This window comes from Carcharhinus amblyrhynchos, chromosome 21 (assembly GCF_965287045.1).
Source record: "Carcharhinus amblyrhynchos chromosome 21, sCarAmb.v2.hapA, whole genome shotgun sequence".
Classification (NCBI taxonomy): domain Eukaryota; kingdom Metazoa; phylum Chordata; class Chondrichthyes; order Carcharhiniformes; family Carcharhinidae; genus Carcharhinus; species Carcharhinus amblyrhynchos.
The window spans coordinates 44,106,010-44,122,075 of NC_137344.1; the positions used below are offsets into that span (position 1 = coordinate 44,106,010).

The 16,066-nt window shown below is 49.0% G+C and overlaps 1 protein-coding gene across 1 annotated transcript in view; it reads right to left on the bottom strand.

Moving 5' to 3' along the window:
* hs3st3l (heparan sulfate (glucosamine) 3-O-sulfotransferase 3-like) overlaps window positions 1–16,066 on the bottom strand; it is a 175,813-nt gene that overhangs the window by 49,409 nt on the left and 110,338 nt on the right. The window lies entirely within an intron of this gene.

The window sequence follows — 16,066 nt, forward strand, 5'->3', positions numbered from 1 at the left end:
GGTAGGTGGCAGTGTGGGTAGGGGACAGTGTGGGTAGGGGACAGTGTGGGTAGGTGGCAGTGTGGGTAGGAGACAGTGTGGGTAGGTAGCAGTGTGGGTAGGTGGCAGTGTGGGTAGGGGACAGTGTGGGTAGGGGACAGTGTGGGTAGGTAGCAGTGTGGGTAGGGGACAGTGTGGGTAGGGGACAGTGTGGGTAGGGGACAGTGTGGGTAGGTGGCAGTGTGGGTAGGGGACAGTGTGGGTAGGGGACAGTGTGGGTAGGTAGCAGTGTGGGTAGGTAGCAGTGTGGGTAGGGGACAGTGTGGGTAGGGGACAGTGTGGGTAGGTAGCAGTGTGGGTAGGGGACAGTGTGGGTAGGGGACAGTGTGGGTAGGTGGCAGTGTGGGTAGGGTCAGTGTGGTAGGGGACAGTGTGGGTAGGTGGCAGTGTGGGTAGGAGACAGTGTGGGTAGGTAGCAGTGTGGGTAGGTGGCAGTGTGGGTAGGTGGCAGTGTGGGTAGGGGACAGTGTGGGTAGGGGGCAGTGTGGGTAGGGGACAGTGTGGGTAGGGGACAGTGTGGGTAGGTGGCAGTGTGGGTAGGGGACAGTGTGGGTAGGTGGCAGTGTGGGTAGGGGACAGTGTGGGTAGGTGGCAGTGTGGGTAGGGGACAGTGTGGGTAGGTAGCAGTGTGGGTAGGAGACAGTGTGGGTAGGTGGCAGTGTGGGTAGGGGACAGTGTGGGTAGGGGACAGTGTGGGTAGGTGGCAGTGTGGGTAGGTGGCAGTGTGGGTAGGGGACAGTGTGGGTACGTGGCAGTGTGGGTAGGGGACAGTGTGGGTAGGGGACAGTGTGGGTAGGGGACAGTGTGGGTAGGTGGCAGTGTGGGTAGGGGACAGTGTGGGTAGGGGACAGTGTGGGTAGGAGACAGTGTGGGTAGGGGACAGTGTGGGTAGGGGACAGTGTGGGTAGGTAGCAGTGTGGGTAGGGGACAGTGTGGGTAGGTGGCAGTGTGGGTAGGGGACAGTGTGGGTAGGGGACAGTGTGGGTAGGTGGCAGTGTGGGTAGGTGGCAGTGTGGGTAGGTAGCAGTGTGGGTAGGGGACAGTGTGGGTAGGGGACAGTGTGGGTAGGTAGCAGTGTGGGTAGGAGACAGTGTGGGTAGATGGCAGTGTGGGTAGGTGGCAGTGTGGGTAGGAGACAGTGTGGGTAGGGGACAGTGTGGGTAGGGGACAGTGTGGGTAGGTGGCAGTGTGGGTAGATGGCAGTGTGGGTAGGTGGCAGTGTGGGTAGGAGACAGTGTGGGTAGGGGACAGTGTGGGTAGGGGACAGTGTGGGTAGGTGGCAGTGTGGGTAGGGGACAGTGTGGGTAGGTGGCAGTGTGGGTAGATGACAGTGTGGGTAGGGGACAGTGTGGGTAGGTGGCAGTGTGGGTAGGGGACAGTGTGGGTAGGGGACAGTGTGGGTAGGTGGCAGTGTGGGTAGGGGACAGTGTGGGTAGGTGGCATCACTGGGATCTGCCTGTGCTGTGCAGTTGTGCCGTGTAATTCTTTGGCTCTAAACTGTAGTTTTAAGTTTGTCTGTAATGTGGAGAAATGCAGGAACCAAATTAAGCAAAGATTCAGTGACGTAAGATGATGAGATAATCTGTTTTGGGGTGTTGGCTGAGGGATACATATTGGCTGTGGCACTGAGAGAACTCCCCTGCTCTTTAAACTAATCTCCTGGGTTATTTTGAAATGTTGATTTCCCAGAATGGACAACTGTTTCATTTCACACTTGCAAAATCCTAGAATCATCGAATCCCTACAGTGCAGAAGGCCATTCCACCCATCGAGTCTGCACCAACCACAATCATACCCCATGCATTTACCCTAGTTAGACCCCCTGACACCAAGGGGCAATTTAGCACGGCCAATCAACCTGACCCGCACATCTTTGGAATTGGGAGGAAACCGGAGGAAACCCACGCCGACACAAGGAGAACATACAGACTCCTTACAGACAGTGACCTAAGCCAGGAATCGAACCCGGGTCCCTGGTGCTGTGAGGCAGCAGTGCTAACCACTGGGCCACCATGCCGTCCTTGATTTCCTTAAGCCAAGAGAGGTCTCTGTCTTTCACCTGTGACTATGGTCTCTGGGAGTCAGGCAGACTGTCGGTCATCGCTGACAGGTACCATTGCAGTGCCCACTATGTTTATCACTTCTACGTTGTTAACACAGCAGATCTATTGGGCAGCACTGTAGCACAGTGGTTGGCACTGCTGCTTCACAGCTCCAGGGTCCTGGGTTCGATTCCCAGTTTGGGTCACTGTCTGTGTAAGGTTTGCACATTCTCCTCGTGTCTGTGTGGGTTTCCTCCGGTTTCCTCCCACAGTCCAAAGATGTGCGGGTTAGGTTGATTGGCCATGCTAAGAAATTGCCCCTTTAGTGTCCAGGGATGCGTAGGTTAGTGGGTATAATATGTAGGGATATGGGAGTAGGACCTGGGTGGGATTGTGTTCGGTGCAGACTCGATGGGCCGAAGGGCCTCTTTCCGCACTGTAGGGTTCTATGATCTACCCACACTGTCAAGTTCCTCTTCAAATTCAATGATTGAGCTCCTTCTCTCAAATACCGATATGTATACTTCTATCATGTCGATATGTATCATGTACTTTAAAAAGGCTAGGCTTCTTGATTGCAGGGCTGTGGGGAAAGGCGATCGAATTGGATCCTCCTTAAAGTAGCTCCTTGCCTTTCATCCATAAAACCGCCATTCAGCCAAGGGGCAGTGTTCAAAATGGAAGGCGGGAAGTCACAAAGAGCGTCGGGCAAGTGGAGAGACTGAGGAATAGTCAATGAAATTGGTTTTGGCGGTGTTGCCCCAGGGGGAGCTTGTTTACCAGGGACCCTTGGCTTGTGCGATGGGAGCGTCAAGGTACAACTGAGGAGGCGTGCGTGAGTTTGGTTTTAGTGTACTCCACTGGGTTGGCAGCCTGGATTATGTGCCCTTGTCTTGGAGCGAACTCGAAGCAACAATCTTTTGACTCAGAAGAGGAAGTGCCACCCACAGAGCTCAAGCTGGCAGCACTGGGGCATCAAATATAGACTTGCACACCGGAGTAAATTGCTAATATCTGTGACTGAAAGCTCACCATGTGCCAATCCCTTAATTATTTCCTGTTAATTCACCGCTTTCAGACTCTGTGGGAGTCTTCCCACTGCAGAGACCTTACTGAGGCACCGGTGCCAGGTTTGGTCTGCTGACACTGCATCAGTCGAATTTATGAAACTAATTTAATGTTGAAGATGGAAGTCAGGAGCAAAAGCCTCCGAAACGAGAAAGAAAAACTTACAATCGCAACATCAGTGTGGCCCAGAATGATTTACAGCCAATTGAGTAGGGAATGTAATGGCCATTTTGTGCTCAGGTGGATGGTTGAATGTTGGCCAGGACACTGGGGAGAGTTCCCAAACTCTCCCTCAAAATACTGATCGTTTATATGCAGCCTAGATGTAACATTTCCTCTGAAACATGGAATCCTTATAGCACAGAAAGAGGCCATTTGGCCATCAAGTCCGCACTGATTCTCAATCTGAGTTCCTTACCTAGGCCCTATCCCCATAACCCCACACATTTAGCATGGACAATCCACCCAACCAGCACATATATGGTCTGTGGGGGGAAACCCAGGCAAATGAGGGGGCGAATGTGCAAACTCCACCCAGATAGTGAACCCAAGGCCGGAATTGGACCTGGATCCCTGGCGCTATGCGCAATGGCACCTCTGGAAGTGCCGCACTCCCTCAGTGTCTCAGTTCTGAGACACAGAAAGACCCCAGGTTTGGACTCGAGTTTGCTCCACATGAGCTTATTTTGGCCTGGGAACAGTTGGTGCTGCTGTGTTTGGCCTCAAGTGGCCCTGGGCCAGGGGAGGATAAAGGGACCAGAGTGCCAACCACTGACCCCTGCTGGAAAGTTGGCATGCGTGATCAGGATTCAGTTGGGCGTCAATTGACCGGAGAGTTGACAAGTATATGGATAGGACGGGAATAGAGGGATATGGTCCCCAAAAGGGTAGGGGTTCAATCGGGCAGCACTGGAGGGTCCGAAGGGCCTGTTCCCGTGTTTTAATTTTAGGCCCCACATCCAGTCCACACTCAATTAAACATTGTGGCCGGAATTTTACCACCCCCCGCCTTCCATGGGGATGGGAGCAGGTGAGGGGCGGACAACGGGAAGGTCTGTCGACCTCGGGTGGGATTTTATGGTTTTGGGATGAGCGAGGCTGTAAACTCCCGCCCTGTGACTTGGGCAAGGCATTGTAGAGCAGTCAGGAACACACAAAACAGAGCAGGCTGGAGCTGTCAACCTTCTGGAATTGGTCTGGCATTCCCAGGAATTAAACATCAAGCTGCTGGCCAGCAACCCCGGAATGAATCATAGAGATGTCAAAATTCCCGTCCGCCATCAACCTTTCATTTATTAGTTATAGAAGCTATTGGAGACGGAGAAGGAACCTATCGGACTGAATCATCCAACAGGACAAGGAAGAGTCTGTTTGCTTTCCACGACATTGTGGGGAAGCGAAACAGACAACATGTTGGGGTGACCAGTGACAGGAGGCTGGGCCCAGACCAGTTGGGTGGGGGAGTGGGGCTGGGGGCAGGGGGGGGTTTGGGGGGGGTTGCAGTCACATGGTGAAACCTCTAAGAATCCATCCTGCCACAGATGGCAAACCCTGGTGTACTCATGAGAAAATTAGAAGGGAAAACATTGTGAAACAGAGAAATAATCCTTTGTGATTGTCTCATCCACACCTGATAACACACAGAAACAACACCGATGCGCATGTCAGGTGGATCGGCACCATAAGGAGTCTCGCAACAGCAGGTTAAAACCCAACAGGTTTATTTCACACAGCACACTACACTGCATTTCATATCGTCACTCACCTGATGAAGGGTCAGCGCTCTGAAAGCTCGTGCTACTGAATAAACCTGTTGGACTTTAACCTGGCGTTGTGAGACTTCTGACTGTGCCCACCCCAGTCCAACGCCGGCACCTCCACATTAGGCCATGGTAAGTGCACGGAATTATGCTCTTTCGGAGAGTCGGTGCTGACTCGATGGGCCAAATGGCCTCCTTCTACACTGTAGGGATTCTATGAATTCTAACATCCAGGGCCTTCCTCACTCACTCAGAGCTGGAAACACACTGTAATGTAACAGATGACAAGGATGGCGGCGTTAGGAAGATTATCTCTCCCAAGTACTGTCCTTGTTTTTTTGCTGCCCAACTCTCGGTTCAGGTTTGATATTGATTTCCAGTGAAGGCCGACAGCTGAGGCTGGGCCCCCATCATACATGAAGTTCGGCCGGAGCTCATTGAGTCCCCCTGCCAGGATACATTATCTGTTTCTTCACTCCTGACAGTCCTTCCCTCAAACACTTCAGTGTTTACTCTGTCCCATTAGGGAGCCGGGGAGTCTATTAGAGAAGAGCATCAATTATTCAGACACTGCTCTTTGCAAACTCAATATCTCTGTAAGTGCCAATGTTTCCACCACCAGCTCCCCCCCCCCAACCCCGTCTATTGTTCTGACCTCTCTACTGCAGAGACAAGCCCTCTTTGATCCGCTTGCATTATCTCTTATTGTACGTTCTGAGAGCTGGCATAAAAACACAGCGCTGAAATAGAAAGGGATTAGGTCAGAGCGAGAGTTATCCCCTAAAGAGAAGCAAAGAGGAAAAAACATACAAAAACAAATAATCCCCCCCCCACCTCCCCACCCCACTTCGAGTCATCCTGTGTCACCCAGATTGAGTGAAATAAACTCCATGGCATCATTTCAACATGATGTGGAGATGCCGGCGTTGGACATGGGGTAAACACAGTAAGAAATCTCACGACGCCAGGTTAAGAGTCCGACAGGTTCATTTGGTCGCAAATGCCACTAGCTTTCGGAGCGCCGTTCCTTCGCCAGGCGAGTGGGGAGTTCCCCACTCCACGAAGGAGCAGCGCTCCGAAAGCTAGTGGCGTTTGCTACCAAATAAACCCGTTGGACTTTAACCTGGTGTTGTGAGACTTCTTACATCATTTCAACAAGTCGGAAGCTTGCCGGGATTCAGTTGCTGTCATACATTTGGAATGACTGAAAGAAAATCCATTGGCTCGGATTAAGTATTACATTCTGTAGCTGGAATCTGAAAGTGACCTCTGACCCGTTCAATATTGCGATCTGGAGGAACACGAGGACATTGACGAGTCGTGGGAATGGTCAATAGCAGTGCCCAAACAGGCACCCACCCAGTCAGTGTACAATCCTCCAGCAGTTCACGTTGCTCTGCATTTTCCCCTGAGAGCGCCCCTCATCAAACAGTAAGGCTGTGATTTGAGTGCAACAACTATACTAAATATTCCAGAGCTAATCCAATCTTTATTTCTTTGGGTCATTTACTGGAGTCATTAAACCGAGATCTGATTAACAAATTTAATTTACTTGTAATGAGGGTGCAGACAGGGGTCGCTGCAATGAGGAACAAGCATTTAGGTTAAATTGCGGGCAGTGGGATTATTTTAATTTTGCATAATTGCTTGCAAAGAGATTGTCCACCTATTGCATATCTCTTCTCCTGATTCCTATCCTATGTAGTTTTCTTTACAAAGAGCTGGCACAGGTTGAATGGGACAAATGGCCTCCTGCCGTTCGATGCAGTCACGAACATAGAGACTACGATTCCCCAGCTTTGTCCGCACCCGTGATTCCCCGACCTTGCCCGTGCCTAGGATCCTTCTGTTTGGCCAAAGTGAATGGAGTTTTGGCTCAGCACCAAATTCTCTGTTCTTGCTGGCAGTGGCAGCGTGGCGAACAAGGCTGGAGAATTCCGGCTGGTGCGTCTCACTCTGAGCTGACATCTCAAATCATTCTCTCCTGGCTGCAATACACCAGAGCTCCATGCACATTAAATCAGACCCTCTCCGCCATGGCCCTCACCTCACAGCGGCCCTCACAGCTTAAAGCAGGCAGCAGCTCCGAGACAGATTACGCTATGGTTATGAGGGATTCTCCAATCTCACTCGGCGCTCCCCGACGGCCAACGAGAATGGAGGATTTGGCGCCCCAGCCAAAACTCCATTCTCTGCAGCGGGACTGGAGAATCCCAGCTGCCGGCGAGGTGGGAGGATTCCGGCGCAAGTGTTTGCTCACACTCCTACCGCCTCTCGAATCTGCTCCTGTAATATAGTTTGGGTTTTGACCTGTTTGACCCCAAAGAGATTGTGCCTGAATCTACATTTTTTGTTACCTTTATCTGGTCACCTTCATTTGCAAAGGGATAACTCACAGAGAGAGAGAGAGACACAACGTTATCTAGAATGTTGATTAAGCCAATTAGGCAGAATGCCCAATGAAACAGCATTCATTTGCACAGATCACATCAGTTCGAAGATGTTGTTGGGGGGGGAGCTGTTCAGCACATCCCGAAACAGTTTGCAGCCTTGATGCACAAATGGCATTCATTCAACAGATCGAGTGGGGGCACAGCTAATCAGAGCAGTCAGCCACCTTAGGGTCCAAACCAAAGATTGGGGAGGGGAAGGGGAGAGCAAGCTTTTATTCAAAGGGGGCAACTTTGACTTTTTTTGCGAGTTTACTACCAAATAAATCGGTTGGACTTAAACCTGGCGTTGTCAGGCTTCTTACTGTAACTTTGACTGACAGTTCTCATTGACACATAAATAAGGGAGGGATCAGAGGTTCGACTTTGACTCACTGCCCCTCTTTGACTAAGTCTGGGAAATATCAGGCCAAAATTGTCGGAGAAATATTCAAGAACTCACGTTCTAGTGGCAAGAAGGACATTGGGAGACTCCAGAATGAGATATACGCTTTTCCACACTGAGATATACACCTTTTCTTGAGGAAGTTTAGTGTCAATTAGTTCAGGGCCTTGTACCTTGTAAGTGAATTTATCTCATAACAAGAACTGGCTTGGACATTTTATTGTATTAGGATATCAGGAGTGACAGGAATTAATTGATTTTCACTGTAAGAAATGTATTCCTATTTATTCAGCCTTCTTTTGAATCATTCCCAAACATCATTGGCAAGGTAGGAAATTGTTGCCCATCCTAATTGCCCTCGGGAAGGTGACGGCGGGCTGCCTTCTTGGCCGACTACAGTCCATATGGAGCAGATATTGCAGCATTGCTGTTTTAGAGAAAGTTCCAAGACTTTAACCCAGTGACAGTGAAGGAACGTAGGAGCATGAGTAGGCCATTCAGCCCATCAAGCCTGCTGCACCATTCAAACAAGTCATGGATGATCATCTACCTTGGGACAATTTCCCCCCCCACTATCTCCAATAGTATCCAGAAACCTATCAGTGTCTGTTTTGATGTGGAGATGCTGGCGTTGGACTGGGGTAAAAACAGTAAGAAGTAAGAAGGACTCACCTGGCGAAGGAGCAGCGCTCCGAAAGCTAGTGGCATTTGCTACCAAATAAACCTGTTGGACTTTAACTTGGTGTTGTGAGACTTCTTACTGTGTCTGTCTTGAACAATGACTGAGCTTCCTCTGGGATAGAGAATTCCAAAGATTCGCCACCCTCTGAGTAAAGAAATTCCTCCTCATCTCTGTCTTAAGTGGCCTCCTCCTTATTCTGAGCATGTACCCCCTGGCTCTAGACTTGCTGGCCAGGAGAAACATCCGCCCTGCCATATTCAATGAGATTATCTCTCATTCTTCGAAACTCTAGAGAATTCAGACCCAATTTTCATTGTGATTTTGCTCCAAGTTAGGATGGTGTGTAACTTGGGAGGGAATCTTGCAGGTAGTGGGGCTCCCACACATCTGCTGCCCTTGTCTTTTTAGATGGTTGATTTTGTGGGTTTGGAAGGTGCGATCGAAGGAGCCTTGATGAGTTTTGTAGTACATCTAGTACATGGTACACACGGCTGCTACTGTGTGTCGGTGCTGGTGGGAGTGAATGTTGGCGGAAGGAGTGTCAATCAAGTGGGCTGTTTAGTCCTGGATGGTGTCGAGCTTCTTGAATGTTGTTGGAGCTGCACCATCCAGGCAATTGAAGAATATTCCACCACTCTCCTGACTTGTGCCTCGTGCACAGGCTTTGGGAAGTCAGGAGGTGAGTTACTGGCTGCAAAATTCCCAGTCTCTGATCTGCTCTGGTAGCCACAGTATTTATATGGGTGGTCCAGTTCAGTTTCTGGTCAACGGTAACCCCCAGGTTGCTGATAGTGGGGGATTCAGAGATGGGTATGTCATTGAATAACATGTCAGTGGAGGAGTTACAAGGAAATACGCCATGTCTAAGCACAGGGCTCCGAGCAATGGGATCATCGGTTGAGTGGGGGTGGGGGAGGTGTTATGGGATCTGGGCATCACTGGCTGGTCCAGCAATAACGTCCATCCCTAATTGCCTTTGAATTGAGTGGCTTCTAGACCATTTCAGTGGGAAGTTCAGAGTCAACCACATTGCTGTGGCTCTGACATGTAGGCCAGACCAGGTAAGGGTGGCAGATTTCCTTCCCTAAAGGACATTAGCAAACCAGATGGGTTTTATGTCAATCAGCAATGGTTTCATGGTCATTAGTAGATTCTTAATTCCAAATATTTATCCTCAATCCGCAGCCAAGGCAAAGAGGAATCAGCTTGTGATTGGTTGGGAAGCAAACAGTGGGAGGCAAGGTAAGTCACAAGAAGGAAAATTCAAACCCCAGCCCCGAGGGAGAGGTGGCAAGCACCAGGTAGGGGTGAGGAGGCAGTGGCTGAGAGAGGCAGTGGGCTCCTGGCAACCAACGCTGCGGACAGACCCCCAGGCGAGGCAACAAACTGCAGGTGAAACAGCAGATAGAGGAGGTGAGAGAGGGAGAATGTGAGGGGGTGGAGGAGGGTGAGGGGGTGGGAGAGAGTGTGAGGGGGTGGGGGAGAATGAGGGAGTGGGAGAGAGTGTGTGGGGATGGGAGAGAGTGTGAGGGGGTGGGAGAGAATGAGGGAGTGGGAGAGAGTGTGTGGGGATGGGAGAGAGTGTGAGGGGGTGGGAGAGAATGAGGGAGTGGGAGAGAGTGTGTGGGGATGGGAGAGAGTGTGAGGGGGTGGGAGAGAATGAGGGAGTGGGAGAGAGTGTGTGGGGATGGGAGAGAGTGTGAGGGGGTGGAGGAGGGTGAGGGGGTGGAAGAGAGTGAGGGGTGGGAGACAGTGTGAGTGGATGGGGGATTGTGAGGGAATGGGAGAGAGTGTGAGGGGGTGGGTGAGAGTGTGAGGGGGTGGGTGAGAGTGTGAGGGGGTGGGTGAGAGTGAGGGGGTGGAAGCGAGTGTGAGGGGATGGGAGACTATGAGGGGGTGCAGGGAGGAGAGTGCGAGGGGCTAGGGGAGAGTGTGAGGAGGTGTAAGGAGGGAGAGTGTGACAGCGTGGGGAGAGTGTGAGCGGGTGCAGGAAGGATGGGGGGGTGCAGGGCGAGTGAGGTGGTGCAGGGAGGGAGAGTGTGTAAGGATGAGGGAGTGTGAAGGAGTGCTGGGAGGGTGAATGCGAGGGAGCGTGAGAGGCTGAGGGATGCAGAGAAGGAGAGTGAGCGGAGATGGGGGAGTGTGAGGAGATGCAAGGAGTGTGATGGGGTGCAGGGAGGGTGATGGGGTACAGGGAGGGAGGGTGTGAGGGGCGAGTGTGAGGGGATGCAGGGGAGGGGGAGTGTGAGGGAACGTGGGAGAGTGAGATGGGTGGGGAGAGTGAGGGGGCACAGGGAGGGGCAGTGTGAGGGGGTGGGGAAGTATGAGGGGATGCAGGGAGGGAGGGTGTGAGAGGGGTGGGGAGGGTGAGAGTATTTTGGGGGTCTTCATGACTGGAGGTAAGAACAGGATCCCACTAACTCAGGCTCTGCATCAAGGGGAGGTTGTTGGCTGCTCTCGAGTTGAGGATTTTGGAGATATTGGAGCGGTGAGGACACATATCGGTTTAAACCTGAGATTTATTCAGGTCTTGTTGCCTGTGGGCATGGATTGCTTCAGATTTGAGTGGAGCTGAACACTGAGAAATCCTGAAAAAAATCCCACTTCTGATAGGCAGAAGATTATTCATGGGATGTTTGGGTTTAATGAGTGTGTATTAGAGTTTGATATGCTGGTTTGGCCTGAGGAATAATTGTGGCTTTTGACCTTGGGGAAGAAAAATGTGCACAGTTCCGTTAACCTGCACCAGATTACAGTATACTATGGCTCACTTCCTGCAGTGTACACGTCCCCAATAACTTCACCTCTTCAATATTACAAACACACACAATAGCAATATCTTACAAGATTGAAATACTTCCAACATTACATAACACAGGCTGTGTTACCAAAATATCCCTCTCAGATATATTGCGAATTTTATTCTGCTCTGTATTAAACTGGTGCAAACAAACATGGATGTCCCACATAATGCATCTCATGAACCACAGAAATTGAGTCCCTCCAGAGCAAGAAGGAGGCCATTTGATCCATCGAGTCAGCACCGTCACAATGCTACCCCAGGCCATAACCCCATTTACCCTGCTAGTTCCCCCGAAACTAAGGGGAAACTTAAGAACAAAGAAAATTACAGCACAGGAACAGGCCCTTCGGCCCTCCAAGCCTGCACCGACCGTGCTGCCCGATTGAACTAAAACCCCCTCCCCTTCCGGGGAAAAGAATGGCCAATCCATCCAACCCGCACATCTTTAGACTGTATTATAAAGAGAGCACAGCAGCGCATACACTGGCATGCATTATAACAGTGATAGGCTGTGTTATGGTGGTGAACACTCTACATAACTGTTTGTAACCGTGCCCATTTATAAGCTAGAAAGTGCTATTCCATTCAGCCCCCGAGGATCTCGCTTATGATGGACTGACCTGTCCAATATCCTGCCAAACGTTACCAAACAGAGGTGGGGTGTAAATACTCTCAGACAATTTGAAAAGGGAGATCTTCATGCCAATGTGTTTGTTTTTATGAAGTGCTCACCTGTCCAAAATGGTAGAATCACGGTGGACCCGAGCTGTTTGCCAGCCCTCTGTCACAGCTTTACAGGCCCCTTTACCAGCAGGAGTGTCTCCGTCTGCTAACTGCTACTGAACAGGGCAACCCAGGGGGAGACACTGAAGTGAGCAGCCCCCTCCAATAACTTTGTGAATGAATCAAATTTTGTTTCAATCTAATTTAGGGCGGCACGGTGGCACAGTGGTTAGCACCTCACAGCGCCAGGGACCCAGGTTCGATTCCCGGGTTGGGTCACTGTCTATGTGGAGTCTGCATGTTCTCCCCATGTCTGTGTGGGTTTCCTCTGGGTTCTCCGGTTTCCTCCCACACTCCAAAGATTTGCGGGTTAGGTTGATTGGCCATGCTAAATTGCCCCTTAATGACAGAGGCTTAGTAGTGTAAATAAGTGGGGTTATGGGGAAAGAGAGTGGGTGGGATAGTGATTGGCGCAGACTCAATGAGCCAAGGCCTCTTTCTGCACTGTAGGGATTCTATGATTCTATAATTCTTAACACCCTCTTTAAATTGACAGGGTCCCCTAACTCAAACATGATGCCAGCCTCATCACCACTTCCTGTCTCCTCCTCTTTTTATCGTTGTTACATTTGTGTGGTATGGCTCAACCCTCAACCCAGTGAGAAATAATTAATTAGTCAACCAGACCCTTATTATCGAGAAAGTCCCACCATCTATTCTCAACCTGTACTGTGAGCTGACCTTAGCCAGGGCTCTGTTACAGCGGCATCAATGTACGAAGGTTAAGTGGAGGATAGAGGATATTGGCTAGGATTTCCTCGCTTACTCACACCAGCCAATGACTCCTGAATGTAAAGTTTGACTGTGTGAATGTCAGGTAAGGACTGGGCAATTAGATTCTGGAGTAGGTCAGTAGTAATGTAGTGGCAGACATTTTGATTTGATTTACTATTGTCGCATGTATTGGGATACAGTGAAAAGCATTGCTTTTTGCGCGCTATACAGTCAAAATATACCATTCATAAGAACATAAGAAATAGGAGCAGGAGTAGGCCATCTAGCCCTTCGAGCCTGCCCCGCCATTCAATAAGATCATGGCTGATCTGAAGTGGATCAGTTCCACTTTCCTGCTTTTTCCCCATAACCCTTAATTCCCCTGTCTATCAGAAACCTATCTACCTGTGACTTAAATATATTTAGCGAGGTAGCCTCCACCACTTCAATGGGCAGAGAATTCCAGAGATTCACCACCCTTTGTGTGAAGAAGTTCCTCCTCAACTCTGTTCTAAACTGCACCCCCCCCCCCCCGCTTATTTTGAGGCTGTGCCCTCTAGTTCTGTTTTCCTTTCTAAGCGGAAAGAATCTCTCTACCTCTACCCTATCTAGCCCCTTCATTATCTTGGAAGTCTCTATAAGATCCCCCCTCAGCCTTCTAAACTCTAACGAGTACAGGCCCAGTCTATTCAATCTCTTCTCATAAGCTAACCCCCTCATCTCCGGTATCAGCCTGGTGTACCATAGAGTACACAGGGGAGAAGGAAAGAAGAGGGTGCAGAATATAGTGTTGCAGTTACTGATAGGGTGAAGAGAAAGATCAGCTTAACGTATAATAGCACTGCTGCTTCACAGCTCCAGGGACCTGGGTTCGATTCCGGGCTTGGGTAACTACCTGTGTGGAGTTTGCACATTCTCCTCGTGTCTGTGTGGGTTTCCTCCGGGTGCTCCAGTTTCCTCCCACAGTCCAAAGATGTGCGGGATAGGTTGATTGGCCGTGCTAAATAGTCCCTTAGTGTCCTGAGACGCGTAGGTTAGAGGGATTAGTGGGTAAAACATGTGGGGATATGGGGGGAGGGCCTGGGTGGGATTGTGAGCGGTGCAGACTCGATGGGCTGAATGGCCTCTTTCTGCACTGTAGGGTTCTATGATTCTATGATAACAGGGCCATTTAAAAGTCTGATGGCAGCAGGGAAGAAGCTGTTCTTGAGTCGGCTGGTACGTGTTTTCAGACTTTTGCATCTGCTTCCTGGCAGAAGAAGGTGGAAGGCGATATGTCCCGGGGTGCGTGGGGTCCTTGATTATGTTGGCTGCTTTCCCAGGGAGACAGAGTCAACGGTTGGGAGGCTGTTCATTAAAGGAGGTACTTCAGAATAGTCAGAAACAGTCCATTAGAGTAAGAAAGAAAATCACTTAAAGGAATGATGTGGTTAAATAAAAAAGTTAAAAATAGTATCAGATTAAAAGAAAGTGTAAAATTCTGCAATGAGTGGCAGGTCAGAAGATTGGACAGAACATAAAGAACAGCAAAGAATGACTAAAATATTAATAAGGAGGGAAAAGTTGAGTATGAGAGAAAACAAGCATGAAATATAAAAACAGGTAACAAGACTATTTAAAAAGGAAAAAAAGTAAGTGAGTATTGGTCCTCTAGAGAGTGAGAATGGAGAATTAATGATGGAAAACCAGGAAATGTAGAACTGAACAGATATCTTGCATCACTGGAGAGGATATAAATCTCACCCCAGAAATAACTGTGAATCAGGAGGTGAAAGGAAGGAGGAACTTAAAACAATTACAATCACCGGGGAAAAGTTACTGAGAACATTACTGGAGCTAAAAGCTCTTGGTGCTGATAGACTTCATTCTTAGAGTTTTAAACAAAGTGGCCCTTTAGATTCAGAAAAGGCCCTATCAGATTGGAAAATAGCGAATGTGACCCCTTCATTCGAGAAAGGGGGAGAAAGCATGAAACTACGGGCCAGTTAGTCGAACATCTGCTGGAGGGAAATTGCTGGGAATTTATTATTAAGGAAGTTATAATGGGGGCATTTTTCCCAGTGCAATCAGGCAGAGTCGCCATGATTTTGTGAAAGAGACATCATGCTCGACTAATTCACTGCAGTACTTGGAGGAAATAGCAAGCAATGTGGATAAAGGGGAACCATTGGATGTACTGAACTTAGATTCCCAGAAGGCATTTGACCTCGCGTCACATCAAAGGTTACTATGTAAAATAACAGCTCATGGCGCAGGGGATAACATGTTAACACAGATAAAGGATTAATTGACTAACAGAAAACAAAGAGTAAGTATAAATGGGTATTTGTCAGACTGGCAAGGTGAGATGAGTGCAGCGCCACAGGAACCCGCATTGGGGCCTGCACTATTGACAAAACGTTTATCAATGATTTGGATGAAGGGATTGAAAACATGGTTGTTAAAGTTGCTGACAACACAAAGTTAGGCAAGAAAGTAAGTTGTGAAGAGACATAAGGAGTCTGCAAAGGGACATAGATAGGCTGAGTGGGTGGACAAAGGTTTGGCAGATTGAGTATAATGTGGAAAATGTGAACTTGTTCACTTTGGCAGAATGAATAGAAAGACAGCATACTATTTAAATAGAGAGATTGCAGAACTGAGGTACAGAGGGATCTGGGTGTCACAGAATACGTAGAAACTAGAAGCAGGAGTAAGCCATTGAGCTCTTTGAGCCTGCTCCACCATTCATTTTACTTATGACTGATCAGCAAATTCAATATCCTAATCCCCCCTTCCTCCCATATCTTAGATCCATTAAGCCCAGGAGCTATATCTAATTTCTTCTTGAAATTGGACAACATTTTGGCCTCAACTATATTCTGTGATAGTGAATTCCACACTTTCACTACCCTCTGAGTGAAGAAATTTCCCCTCACTTCCATTCGAAAAGATGTACCCCTTATCCTCAACTATGACCTCTAGTACTGGACTCCCCCACTATTGGGAACATTCTTTCTGAATCTACCCTGACTAACCCTGTCAGAGTTTTACAAGTTTCTATGAGATCCTCTCTTACTCTTCTAAATTCCAGTGAATACAATCCTAACCGACTTAATATCTTCTCACATATCAGACCTGCCATCCCAAGAGTCAGCCTGGTAAACCTTTGCTGTACTCCCTCTATAACAAATGTGATGTTGGTGTACCTTCAAGAGCTTTTTTTTAAATCATGATCTTTGTAGCTCTCATTGTAGCACCGGGCTATCTACTAGGATCCCTTTTATTGCTCCTTAAATAATTGGAATGGGGTTTGCTCATTTTTACTTTGGGAATTAGTTTTATGACCCTGCATTGCCAG